Consider the following 13234-nt stretch of genomic DNA (forward strand, 5'->3'; position numbering starts at 1 on the left):
GCATACATCATTGGCTGGGCCTGAGGTGTTGGAAATGCTTCATTACATGAAGAAGAAGTCTAGGTGCTTGAGGGACATGTCCTTATAGAGGATGTTTAACCTGTAATTTGGCCACTAGGCTACATGAGGACCTCAAGGGTGGAGGAGGTGGGGATTGTAGGGTTTATGTGTGCTGGGACATGCAGGCCCAGAGCAAGGAGGAAACAGTTCTAATTCCTGCAGTTCTCAGGTTGAGGTTTTCAGAGTTTAGACACATCTTAACCTCACTCTTGCTCTGGACTAGCTCTCTCAGTTGCATGGCTTCCTGGCCCCACATAATGAGAAGTACATGCCGTTGGAGAGGTTTTGAGAGCAGATGGTGTAGAGGAAAAGGTGGGTGGGTCTGTGTGCTGCAGTTTTTCCTCTTATCTGTCTCTAACTTGCAGTTGTTACAAACTTACAGGCAAGACATTTATGCAATGTGGGGAGGAAGGCCAGACAGAAACAAACAGGACTTAGAGCTAGGAATGAAGAAATGAAATTTTCCTTTTCATGTTCCCTGACTGCTTTGGTGGTACATTGAGGCCAGGTTTGATAAATTGAGAAGGTAGGTGTACCAGGATGAAATTTCCATGGATGAGGAGTCCCAAGCTTGAGTCAGAGGCATCTCAGGAACCCAGGGGAGACTGAACTGAGAAGGCTCCAGATGTCCAGGGGCCCATCCAATTGAACAGGGACCAAGGCTAAGCCCCAGCAGACACATACATCTGGTACCAGGATTTTAGTAGGAAGCTGAGAAGGTGAAAAACCATAGTGGAAGAAAGAAGCCTCATCCAGGAAATGATAGACTCAGAGAAGCATTTAAGCCAAGTTAAAGAGAGAACCCACCAATTGTCAGTGTTGGATGGAGTGACTAATCGATCAATGGACAGAAAGCAGATCTGTTGCAGGTATTGAAGTGGGTGGGATTCCAGTGAGGCCAGATGCCAGGAAAGCACCTTGAGGTCACTGCACCAATAATGAGGGGGTATCCTTGATGGGCCTTAGCCAAGGTTTGTGCCTGGGAAATTATGCCATGCAACAGATCTGATGTAGAAAGAAAGGATTTATTGGATAACGGGAGGAATAGGGACCTGGTAAAGCAGTAGAGGTGGATGAGTGGGCATGCAGACAGACAGACAGACAGGAGCAGAGCCATAGGGCAGAGAAAAGGGGGAAGAGGGGAGAGAGGGGAGAGAGGGGAGAGGGGGGGGAGGGGGAGAGGGAGAGAGAGAGAGAGAGAGAGAGAGAGAGAGAGAGAGAGAGAGAATGAATTCTGGGAACAGAGAGAGGGATAGGGTAGCATGAGACTTTTTTTTTTGCTACACACACCTAGTGCACCTGGCAGTTGCCGTGGCAGGTCATTGCTTAAAGAGCTGCCAAGTCCCTGAGGGACATTTGTCTATTTTCCTAGTAATTCGCTTCTCTATCTTATTTTGATTACTTAAGAAATCATTATTAGTGTTGTTGTTAGCGTGTGTATGTGTATATGTATGTGAATGTTAGCATACATGTGATAGCCACATGTATAGCATACATATGTGCCACTACACATATGTGGAGGTCACAGAACAACTTTCAGGAGTCAACTCTTTGCTTCCACCTTGCTAAGGCAGAGTTTGTTTGTATCTGTGATGCTCTGTAACCCAAGCTAGCTGGTGCTTGAACCTCCCAGCAGTTGTGTCTCTGTCTCCTGTCTTTTTGCTACTTTGTAAGGCCTTCTTTTTCCCACCCTTTATTCCCCAGGTTTCACCCCCTAACACTCGATAGGAAAGAAACAAGAATAGAGGGGAGAGAGGATTAGGAAAATTCTTGAATCTAATTTATTTTCTTTTGTTTCTTTTTTGAGCAACAGCTATTAACAAACCACAGCCAACCTCCCTAAATGATCAACAACCAAACACCCCACCTATTCGGACTCTAGCACTTATAAACCTTTAGAAGCTCCCAGAGTTCCAAAAGTCACACAATCACAGATACTATCTATAGCTAGGAAAATCATGCCTCTGCTAAAGCACAGGCCAATCATAGTCAGCTACTGTGGACAGTTCAAAGCTGCCCTGTATCCCACACATGGAATTTGAATAAAAACACATTCTTATAATATTTCTGTTTTTTTTTTTTAAAGAAACCAAAACTCCAAAATTGTCGCAATTTTCCCCTTTCAGTTTTAAACAATTAACTATGCCAAGTGTGGTGGGAAATTATGAACACACATGTTTTCAATGGAATAGGCATTTTTGGGTCATTAGCCAAGTTTTTCAGGAGACTTCTTTTGCTCAATTCTAATCTTTATCAGTTTTGATGGTATCCACAGCTTTTCATTATCTTTTTTTATAACAAATACAGAATTCCATGGCCTGATAGGCTCTTCTCTATGTTCACCCTTGTATCAGCTGCTCTTGTACAAACTGCTCTTGCACCAACTGTTCAAGTGCCTGTAAGTTTTCCTTAGTTAAGACCACTGCTCTGCCCACACAAGCTTGATAATCAACCATTTTAAGGGTAGGGCCATTAATACTTCAGCAATGCCCCCCCCATAAATTTAGAAACTCAATTTCTGTTATGCCTTGTATTTAGACAATTGTCACAGCCTGGGGCTGTTTTTGATGACCTATATAAATACTTTCCCCAGGAGCATCTACCATTTCACCCCTTATTTCATCATGGGCTGTCTCTGGGACTTCAGGAATATTAATCTGAGTGCCCCACTGATGTAAAAGATCCCTTCCCCATAAATTTATGGGTATGTCAGCCACATAAGGCTTTAACTTTCCTATTTGACTTTCTGGTTGTTGGGAGAATCTTTTTTTTTGTACACTGTATGAAGCTGTCACTCTGTCTTTCCTCACTTGCCTAAGATACCTTCTGATTGGTTTAATAAAGAGCTGAATGGTCAACAGCTAGGCAGATGATATCAGGGACATCTGGCAGAGATAAGAACTCTGGGAAAGAATAAGAGGTGGACAGATTTGTACCAAACTGAGGAGAGGTAACAAGCCATGTGGCAGAATGTAGATTAGAATAAATGGGTTAATTTAAGAGCTAGTTGGGAAGAAGCCTAAACTAATGCCTAAAGCATTCATATTAATAAAGCATCTCCATGTCATTATTTCAGGAGCTGGCACCTCAGAGACAGTCTGTCAGTATCTGGTCCCACACACTTAACCCATAGCACACTTTGTTTTGTCTGAGACAACTTTGTAATTCCTAGAAACTGGGTATAAACCTTTTGAGGTAGTCATTCTGAATTCCAAGATTTTTGTGAATGATAGTTACATTAGCTCCTATATCTAATAAACCTTCTATTTCAATACCATTTATTTGCAATTTTAATTTTTGTATTTCATCATTAACAACTGTTTGCCAGAATACACATTTTCCAATTTGAACCCTCCTGTTCTTTCTACTGGAGCAGCTTTGTCTTTGATGTAGGAAACAGTAGCTGCTGAGCAATCCTATTATCTATGTTAAATTACATCTCTTTTTTTTTTTTTACATAGGCCATAATTTTAATTTCCTAGATGCACAGTGAATCCTTGGGAAGTCAATCTACTTCTTCCCAAGATCACCCCTACTGTCCCTGAGGGCAAAGACCCATAAACTTCAGTAGTTATTTTAAAACATTGAGTTTTTTGTTTAGTCACAGTCTTGTTATAAATAATCATATTTCCCTCATTTGAAGCACCGGGTATTTTTATATTGAAGACCTCTAGCTATAGTTTGAACTATTAGCATGGTACACATTACAATCCATATTGGTCATATCCCTTACCCATTTGTCCATAGGTATTTCTCACACCTTTAATAGTCTAATAACTTTTTTACATTTAGTATTCACATTTTCTTTTTTTTTCCTTTTTTTATTGGATGTTTTATTTACATTTCATATGTTATCCCTTTACCCCATCCCCCACCCACCCAGGAACCCCCATCCCCTCACCCCCCTCCTTCTTCTCTGTGAATGTAACCCCTACCTACCCCCCCACTCCCACCTCCCCACCCTCAAATTCCCACCTACTGGGGCGTCCAGCCTTCATGAGACCAAGGATCTCTTCTCCCACCTATGCCCAGCAGGGCCCTCCACTCTTATGTATTCAGCTGAAGCCCCGGATCCCTCCCTAAGTGCTCCCAGGCTGGTGGTTTAGACCCTGGGAGCTCTGGTTGGTTGGTATTGTTGCTCTCCTCGTGGGGCCACAAACACTTTCAGCTCCTTCAGTCTTCACTCTAACTCCTCCATTGAGAACCCCATGATCAGTTCAATGGCTAGCTGTGAGCCTCTGCCTCTGAATATGTCAGACTCTTCCAGACCTCTGAGGAGACATGTATATATTCACATTTTCAAACACCAAGAGCTTTATCCACACCTGCCTTACACTAAAACTGTCTGTTATGGCTTTGTTCACAGCTGAGACTAATCTTTGTAAATAATAATAATAATCAGTAAAGGCCTCTCCAGACGGGGCTGGAGAGATGGCTCAGCGGTTAAGAGCACTGACTGCTCTTCCAGAGGTCCTGAGTTCAATTCCCAGTAACCACACGGTGGCTCACAACCATCTGTAATGGGATCCAATGCCCTCTTCTGGTGTGTCTGAAGACATTGACAGTGTACTCACATAAAATAAACAAATCTTTTTCTAAAAAAAGGCTTCTCCAGAGCCTTGCATAATCTTTGTAAATGAGGTTGACTTTTTACCTGGGTCCTCAACTTTATTCCAAGCTCTTAAACCCACTAAGTGACATTGTTCTATATGAATATTATCAAGTTGAATCTGTTCTTGTATATCAGAGTACTGTCCTTCACAACTAGTCTTTTATAATATTTATTCCTCTCACACTATTTTGCTGTTCAATATTCATGGCTCCTTCCCTCCACCATGATAATTACTGCAACTGTGAACCAGTCTGTAGTATACCTGTACCTGTTACTCCCAGTATTGGGGAATAATTCTATTTTGAATAGCCCAGTTATTTAGAAATTGTTTCACATAAGGTGAATGCACACCATATGAAATAATGGCTCTTGCATGTGGCAGGCATATGCTTTCCGACTAATGGGAAAGCTGATGGTGATCTCCTGATTCCCAGTCAGTCCTCCTCTATGAGATAAACTCTTTCTCTCTAAATGGGCTATTTCATCAGAATGTCCTCCTGCTTTTTCAGCTTTTCACTGATCTGACCAACCTCTGGCACAGTTTCTTTCTCTGTTTCCTCCAGAGGGAAAACTGCTCTTTTGCTCAGTCACTGGGACTGTGCCTTTTTGTCCTCTCTTCTCCAGTGCTGCTCACTTCCCCAGTGCTTCCCGCTCCACCCACAGCCTCTCTAGCAGCACAGCCAACAGGCATCCTGCTTGTTTTTCCATTTCAGCCATTTTTTTGTCCCCTCCATTTACACCCACAATTTTTCCAAATGCTCAGCCAGTCTTCAAACCTTTTCATGAAACAGAATGTATGAGGAAGAAAAAGAAGAAAACAGAAAATTTCCCTCAGGTGCAAAGCACTATCCCAGGGACAGCCACTGCAGTAAATATTTTGCTGGCGTCCTGAAAGAAAATATTCATTCTTTCATCCCCTTCTGTTTTCTCATCAAACTTCCTGTTTTTATCCTTAACTTTCAAGCCCATGTTGAGGTGCCACTTGTACTGGTCTTAGCTACTTTGTGGGTTCTTCTTTTTCCCACCCTTTATTCCCCAGGTTTCCTCTCACACTAGATAGGAGAGAAACAAGGATAAAGGAGAGAGAGGATAGGAAAATCTCTGAATCGAATTTTGTTCCTTTTGTTTCTTCTTTGATCAAGCTACTAACAAAACCACAACTGACCTCCATAAATGATTAACAGCCGCCCCACCCCACCTCTTGGAGCCCTGGAATTTATGCACCCTCTGAAAAATTTCCAGAATTCCAAACATCACTCAATTACAGAAGCCATCTGCAGCTGGCAAATCAATGCCTCTACTAGAGCATGAGGCAAATCATAGTCAGCTGCTGTGGACAGTCCAAAGCAGCCCCATATCCCCACACCTGCGAGTACAAAACACATTCTTATAATATTTCTGTGCTTTTTAAAGAAACTAAAGTTCCAAAATTGTCACTATAGTCTCCCAAGTTAGATAGACTTACTGAGATTGCATATGTATGCTACAATATCTGGCTTCCTTTTGGGGGTGAGTTCAGAGATTAAACTTATATTTTCACATTTGCATAGTTAGCACTTTTGCCCTCTGAGCCATCTTACCAGCCCACCACCTTCTTTTTTAAGACAAGGTCTTTCAATGACTGGAATGCATTGATTTGGCTGACACGCCCTTGGGAACCACCTGTCTCTACTCCCCAGAACTGGAGTTACAGACTCACACCATTATTATTCCTGCCTTTTCTGGCATTTCAAACCTAGAGCCTCATGCTTACCAAGCAAGTACTTTACCACCTCCCCAACCCCACACCATATATTCTCTGTTTCCTTTCTTCCTCCCCACCCCTCTCCCTATGTAACTCTGTCTGTCCTGAAACTTGATATGTAGATAAAGCAACTGGCTTTGAACTCAGAGATCTGCCTGCCTCTGTCTCCCAAGTACTGTGATTAAAGATATCTACTACCATATCCACCTGGAGAAGTGATGCCAGCCCTTTGGAGGAGCCCAGAAGATCATGTGTGGATCCCAGACATTGAAACAAGAAGCTGTAACATTGAAGTTGCCTTGGAGGCCCCAAGATGTTTGAGATGTCAGAGCCATTGGGCTATATGCTGAGGAAAGCTGCTAACAGGAAGTGGGACCAGCCCAGGAAAAGAAGTTTGTTGCAGTCAACAAAGATGAAAAAGGAGTTCAAGATCTGAACACTGCTTGACATCAATCATGAAGACGCAGAGTTTGGAGTTTGCCCAGTTGGTTTTCTGTCTTGCTGATTGGATGAATCTAAGAAGAGATTTTGAACTTTGGACTTTTAACATTGTTGAAACTGCTATAGACTATGGGGGCTTTAGAAGTTGGGCTAAATGTGTTTTTTATTATGCTATGTTTAGGTATGGCCCCTTTAGACTCATATGCTTGGACAAGCCTTTGGGGGACAGGGAGTAGAATATAAGTATATGCTCAGCCCAGGGAGTGGCATGATTAAAAGGTGTAATTCCTCTTCTCACTGAGAAACCACCTCTCCCCTCCTTCCAGACCTATTTCACTCTGTGTGATCAATTCAAGAAATCCTCAATTAATAGTGAATTCTCACCTCTTGTTAGGCACTATCTGTAGCTTGTAATTTAAAAACCCATACTTGCTCCTTCCTGCCACCAACTGCCATCTCACTAAGGGCGCACGGCTAGCTTCACCAAGCCTCCCCAGTCTCGCTCAGCTCTGCCAAGCCACCAGCTGGCACTTTTCCCAAGAACACCAGGAACTGCCATCGCTCCCTCAGTCCCTCGAGGCTAGCTCATCCAAGCCACCAACAGTTGCCCTGGCTTCCCCTTTTCCTCCTTTCCGTCTTAGTGTCACAGATGGAAAACACTAGACAGTTTAATATTTTAAAACTAGCCAGATAACTCAATGGCTGGGTGAAGAATTTTCTGCCCTAATCTTATCAACTAGCTATTCTAGCCATCCGACACCAGCAGATGACTGCCATCTTTAGCCCCCACAAGATCTTACATGGCAATTGTATCTTCCCATTCCAAAAGCCTCTTGAATCCCTCTTCTAGTCCTTTTTTCTTCCCCCTGGGACCTGGTAGTCCTACCTTCTTCCTTCACCCAGCGATTGGCTTTCATCATTTTTTTTTATTGACACAATCAGAACCAATTAGGGAAATACCTCTCCCTCTCCACACAGCTACTTTGTGCTCTCAGAAAACACTTCCCAGAAGATTTCCCCTCAGTGATGCTGATTTCTTCTTGATCACCACTAATTTCTCAGCTCCAGCTAACCAGCATCAATTGTCCCAGTAGTCTCCTTCTCCTCTTGACTAAAAAGTCAGAGACACGTGGCCAAAGCTGCCAAAGTTCTGCTGCTTGCTGGGGCTGGAGCATGGCTCCCCTTTGTTCTATTACTGTATCAATGCTGGAATTAACAGTGTGTACCACCACACCTGGACTTAAGCTTTTCTTCACCTAGAACTTGTTCTGTCCCAGGCTAGCCTTGAACTCAGAGATTGTTTGGCTTTATCTCCAGGGATTAAAGGTGGGCACCACCATACCTGGATCTAAACCTAGCTGGGTAGGAGCTTGCCCCAAAGTCCCACTCCCTTCATCTATTTGTTGGCTCGGCTCCATTCTACTTCTTAGTACCCCTTTAACATCTAAGCCATATATTTTCTTTTTCCTTTCTAAGCTTACTACACTCGTTCAAAATGCTGTTCATGAGACTTAAAACAGAGAACAAAGTCTCTGCTGGGATTTTTTGAGACTTCCTTTGTCAATGCAATTAATATAGATCTCTTTACCTTAGCCTCAGGTCAACTCTTCAGACAAGGGCAAAAAGCAGCCACATTCTTCACCAAAATATCACAAAAATAGTCACACGTCACATACTGAAATTCTTCTTCTCTAAAACCGCTTGAGTCAGATTTGCACAGTTCAAATCACTCATAGCAATAAAGTCTTCTACACGCCTACTAGGACGGCTCATTAAGCCCCATTTAAAGCATTCCACTGCTTTCCAAATCCACAATCTTCCAAACAAAAGCGTGGTCGGGTTTATCACAGCAATATTCCAGTCCCTGGTACCAACTTCTGTCCTAGGGTTTTACTGCTGTGAACAGACACCATGACCAAGGCAAGTCTTATAAAGGAAAACATTCAACTGGGACTGGCTTACAGGTTCAGAGGCTCAGTCCTTTATCATCAAGGTAGAAGCATGGCAGCATCTAGCCAGACATGGTGCAGGCAGAGCTGAGAGTTCTACATCTTTGTCTGAAGGCCACTAGTGAAAGACTTGTTTCCAGGCAGCTAGGATGAGCGTCTTATAGCCCACACTCACAGTGACACACCTATTCCAACAGAGCCACATCTTCTAATCATCCCACTCCCTGGGCTCAGCATATATAAACCATCACAGATTAGATGTAAAATTTTCTAGTAAGGAGAGTTGAGACTGAGCCCAGCCAACTGAGAACCAGAGGAATTGTGGGGAAAATTTAAGAGGCCGCCACAGCGACGACGCAAGCCCCTGAGGGGCTTCTGCCGCCGCCATGGCGGGTCCCACATCAGAGAGGAAGATCTTATGGTTCCAGTGGCCTGAGGGCCTTGGCAGCGTCAGGCCCCAGTAATATGAGGAAGTCCTTGGTTCCAAAAGGGTTTATTGTCATGGCGGATGATAGATGGATCTAGGCGTACCCCCCCAAAACTCAGGGCAGTCCCGAGTTATATAGGGAGGGAGAAAGGGGGAGGATTAGGGGAGGATCTGGGGGAGGAACGTTTAATTTGCTCTGCCCTCTGGCCTTCATTAGTATGTAAATCTCTAGGGCCTGAGGCCTATAGCCTGGCCTATGTGACTCTATGGAAATGTGACTGTTTTCAGGATCCTAGATGATGGGAGGGACCGAACTCCTGCCGGTTCTCACGCAGAATTTCACGGAGAATCTCGAGGTTCTAAGTACCTGCTCAACCATGACCCAGGATACCCTTATGCAGTCCCACAAGGAATCTGCTCCACTCTTTGGCCCCAAAAGCCAATATGTTATTTTCTTAATCTCTCATCTAAAATCCAACCTTGACTTTGGAGTAAGTTCCCCTCAGTTCATCACACCAGAAGCTAGAAATGACAAAGATTATAATTTCAACACTGAATGTAGGTATCACACGCACTAAGCACATTCTCAGGAGTTTGTGTGGAAGGGACAAAATGTGTCTCAGTTAGAGGTAGTTCCAAGACTGTTTGCTTATGTCACCAAAGGTAGATGCTGATGTGGAAGTCAGGAAGTGCATGCTGATAAGAGCCTGATATGGATGTCTCCTCAGAGGTCTTCAAGAGTCTGACATATTCAGAGGCAGATGCTCACAACTAGCCATTGAACTGATCATGGGGTTCTCAATGGAGGAGTTAGAGTGAGGACTGAAGGAGCTGAAAGGGTTTGTGGCCCCACAAGGAGAGCAACAATATCAACCAACCAGAGCTCCCAGGGTCTAAACCACCAGCCTGGGAGCACTTAGGGAGGGATCCAGGGCTTCAGCTGAATACGTAAGAGTGGAGGGCCCTGCTGGGCATAGGTGGAAGATGAGATCCTTGACCTCATGAAGGCTGGACGCCCCAGGGGGTGGGAATTTTGAGGGTGGGGAAGTGGGAGGGGGGGGTAGGTGGGGGTTACATCCACAGAGAAGAAGGAGGAGGGGTAAGGGGATAGGGGGTTCCCGGGTGGGTGGGGGATGGGGTAAGGGGACAACATATGAAATGTAAATAAAATATCCAATAAAAAAAGAGTGTTTGCTTATTGTCCTAACTCAGGATTTACATATATACCACATTTTGTAGCATGTATGACTTAATTGTTATCAATTAATTAATTTCTTTAAGATAAATCATGCACATAGGTTGTTATGGGGATCCTACTATAGAAGACCACTCAGACAGTTTATAGCCAGTTAGAAGAGTTTATTCTGGCTAGTTGGGATGGTACTCAGGTATTTTTGACCAAAGTATAGCACTTGAGTATTTAGGGTAAGGAATTTTTAAAGGCAAAAACCACATCTTGGTATCTTGCGTGGCAGCTGCTTTAGGAAGACGTTTAACAGAAGCTAAGTTAGCTAAGACATCCTGACCTTGGGATCCTAGAATGGGGTTGGGTGATTTTCCATAGGGATCTCCATCAAGGAGATCAAAATAAACCTAAAGTGGCTTCAACAAGAATACAAGACAGAGGAACCGCTACACTGCTTTCCCCATCACAACATGAATAGACACATCATTAAGTTTATCTTAGTGTGAAATGTCAGTACTGAGCAAGGTCGTGAAGAAAGGAGAGTGAGGTAGTACGGCCATTTCTTCCGCCTTCCGTCTCTGCATCCTTCGCAGAACTTTCAGCAGCGGCATGTTGGGCCAGAGTATCCGGAGGTTCACCACCTCCATGGTCCGTCGCAGCCACTACGAGGAGGGTCCCAGGAAAAATTTGCCATTTTCAGTGGAAAACAAATGGCGGTTACTGGCTATGATGACTGTGTACTTTGGATCTGGATTTGCTGCTCCTTTCTTTATAGTAAGGCACCAGCTACTTAAAAAATAAGGATATTTAATTCATCCCTTTAACAGAATGAAGAAAGTTTAAGAGATATGACCTGAAAATTGGATTAAACTCTTAAACTAGAAAAAAATGTAAATAAACTAATAACATAAAAAAAAGAAAGAAAGAAACGTCAGTACTGAAGGAAGAAGCTAGCAGAGGATTCTGTAGATCGCCATGCATGGTAGAAGATGGTACTGTGTAGGCCAGATGGTGGTGGAGCACACCCCAGCCCCAAAACGATATTACTTTCTGCAAATGACTCTGGTCAAGCTGTGGTATAGTTGATCATTGCCTTATCTAGGATTCTGTTATGTGCTCTGAAGTATTCCTTATTTCTCAAGGGGACAAGTTCCCTTGTTTCATGGTTCAACTTCAGTTTTATGGGTGTGTAGGGTCTGGTCTGTCAAGATGTGCTGGTATTCTCTAAATCCCAGACTACAGGCTTAGGACAACAACAGAAACCTTTAGATGCCTTTTAGGGGTTATAAATTATAATAAGACAATAGGAAAATGTGTCATTTATTCATCTCTGTGCTTTCAAACATTGAAGGGGAATGAGATAGCAATTTAGTGTTAGCATTTCCTAAACAGCCACTCCTAGAGTGACTAACACATCTATGCACAGACAGAACAAAAAAGTTCATGACTCAATGTAAAAGAGACAGATGCAAAGCACAGGCAGAAGCAGGCAGCAGCAGGCAGCAGCAGGCAGAAGCAGGCAGGCAGCAGGCAGAAGCAGGCAGGCAGCAGGCAGAAGCAGGCAGCAGCAGGCAGCAGCAGGCAGCAGCAGGCAGCAGCAGGCAGAAGCAGGCAGAAGCAGGCAGGCAGCAGGCAGAAGCAGGCAGAAGCAGGCAGAAGCAGGCAGGCAGCAGCAGGCAGCAGCAGGCAGCAGCAGGCAGAAGCAGGCAGCAGCAGGCAGAAGCAGGCAGCAGCAGGCAGAAGCAGGCAGAAGCAGGCAGAACCAGGCAGAAGCAGCTCTGTGTTGCTTGTGTTGATGCAGTTTAACAAAAGTCCTGTATCCCTTTTTTTCTTTTTCTTCTCTTTATTCCTTGAAGGTTTTTTTTTCCTTTTTGTTGGGGGGGGTGTCAGTGGGGTGGAAGGGGCAGAGTCTTACTGTGTGGCCCAGGCTGGCCTTGACCTCATAGCAATCTACCTGCCTCGGGCTCTGAAGTACTGAGAGTATAGGCATGAACCACCACACCCAGCAGCAAAAGTAATTTCTAGGTAGCTCTTGCACGAAGACAGATGTCACCCAGACAGAAGTGGGGTGAATGGTGGGCACAACACAGCAGAGGGGTAGCTTCTGTGGATCTGCTGGCGTTCTGTGTTTGTCACAGTAAAACTTACCATCCTAACATTTCCAAAGTCCAGTTCAGGGCACCAGAAATGCTCAATTTCTCCTGCTGTCAGCCTGCCCTTGGCAACCACTATGAATGCCACTGTGAGTTTCTTAAGTTTGACAAATAATGTTCTTCCTTGACCTCCAGGCACTGTTTGAAATTCATAAAGCGGGACAGTACGTGGCTGTCCACATTTCTCCATGTGTATCATGCATTAGTTAAAAGACGGTATCAGTCTAGGATTTAGAAAAGAAAACCAAAGCATTAAGGTTCAGACGTGCAACTGCATGGACATTTGTAAAATTCAGTAACCTCTACTGACTTTTCAATGTTCTGATAATAAAAACATTTTATCATCATGAAAAGTATATGATCCCATGGTCTATTTGGGAAGAGAGAGAGAAACTTGCTTACATGATAATGTCAGTAAGTACACCACAGGGGTTTATAATGAAAGGCTGGAGCATTCCAAGTAACATCACAGTGGGAAAATCATCCTTGCTAACACCACCATGGTGAGCATCTCTGTCCATTACTGGAGGATATTGGATTAAAAACTAGGAGCCACTCCAGGGGCAGGCCCTATTATGAAGAGTGTTAATATGTTCAAAAATACCTCTCAACCTAACCTTGACTGCCACACAGCACACCACATTTCCCATGTATTATCTCAC

The 13234-nt window shown here is 43.8% G+C and overlaps 1 pseudogene; it reads left to right on the top strand.

Moving 5' to 3' along the window:
* Nucleotides 1-11028: 11028 nt before the first annotated feature.
* On the top strand, nt 11029-11220 carry LOC114640399 (annotated as a pseudogene).
* The last annotated feature ends 2014 nt before the right edge of the window (nt 11221-13234 follow it).

The sequence above is a fragment of the Grammomys surdaster genome, unplaced genomic scaffold (assembly GCF_004785775.1).
Source record: "Grammomys surdaster isolate TR1022 unplaced genomic scaffold, NIH_TR_1.0 125808, whole genome shotgun sequence".
NCBI classification, from domain to species: Eukaryota; Metazoa; Chordata; class Mammalia; order Rodentia; family Muridae; genus Grammomys; species Grammomys surdaster.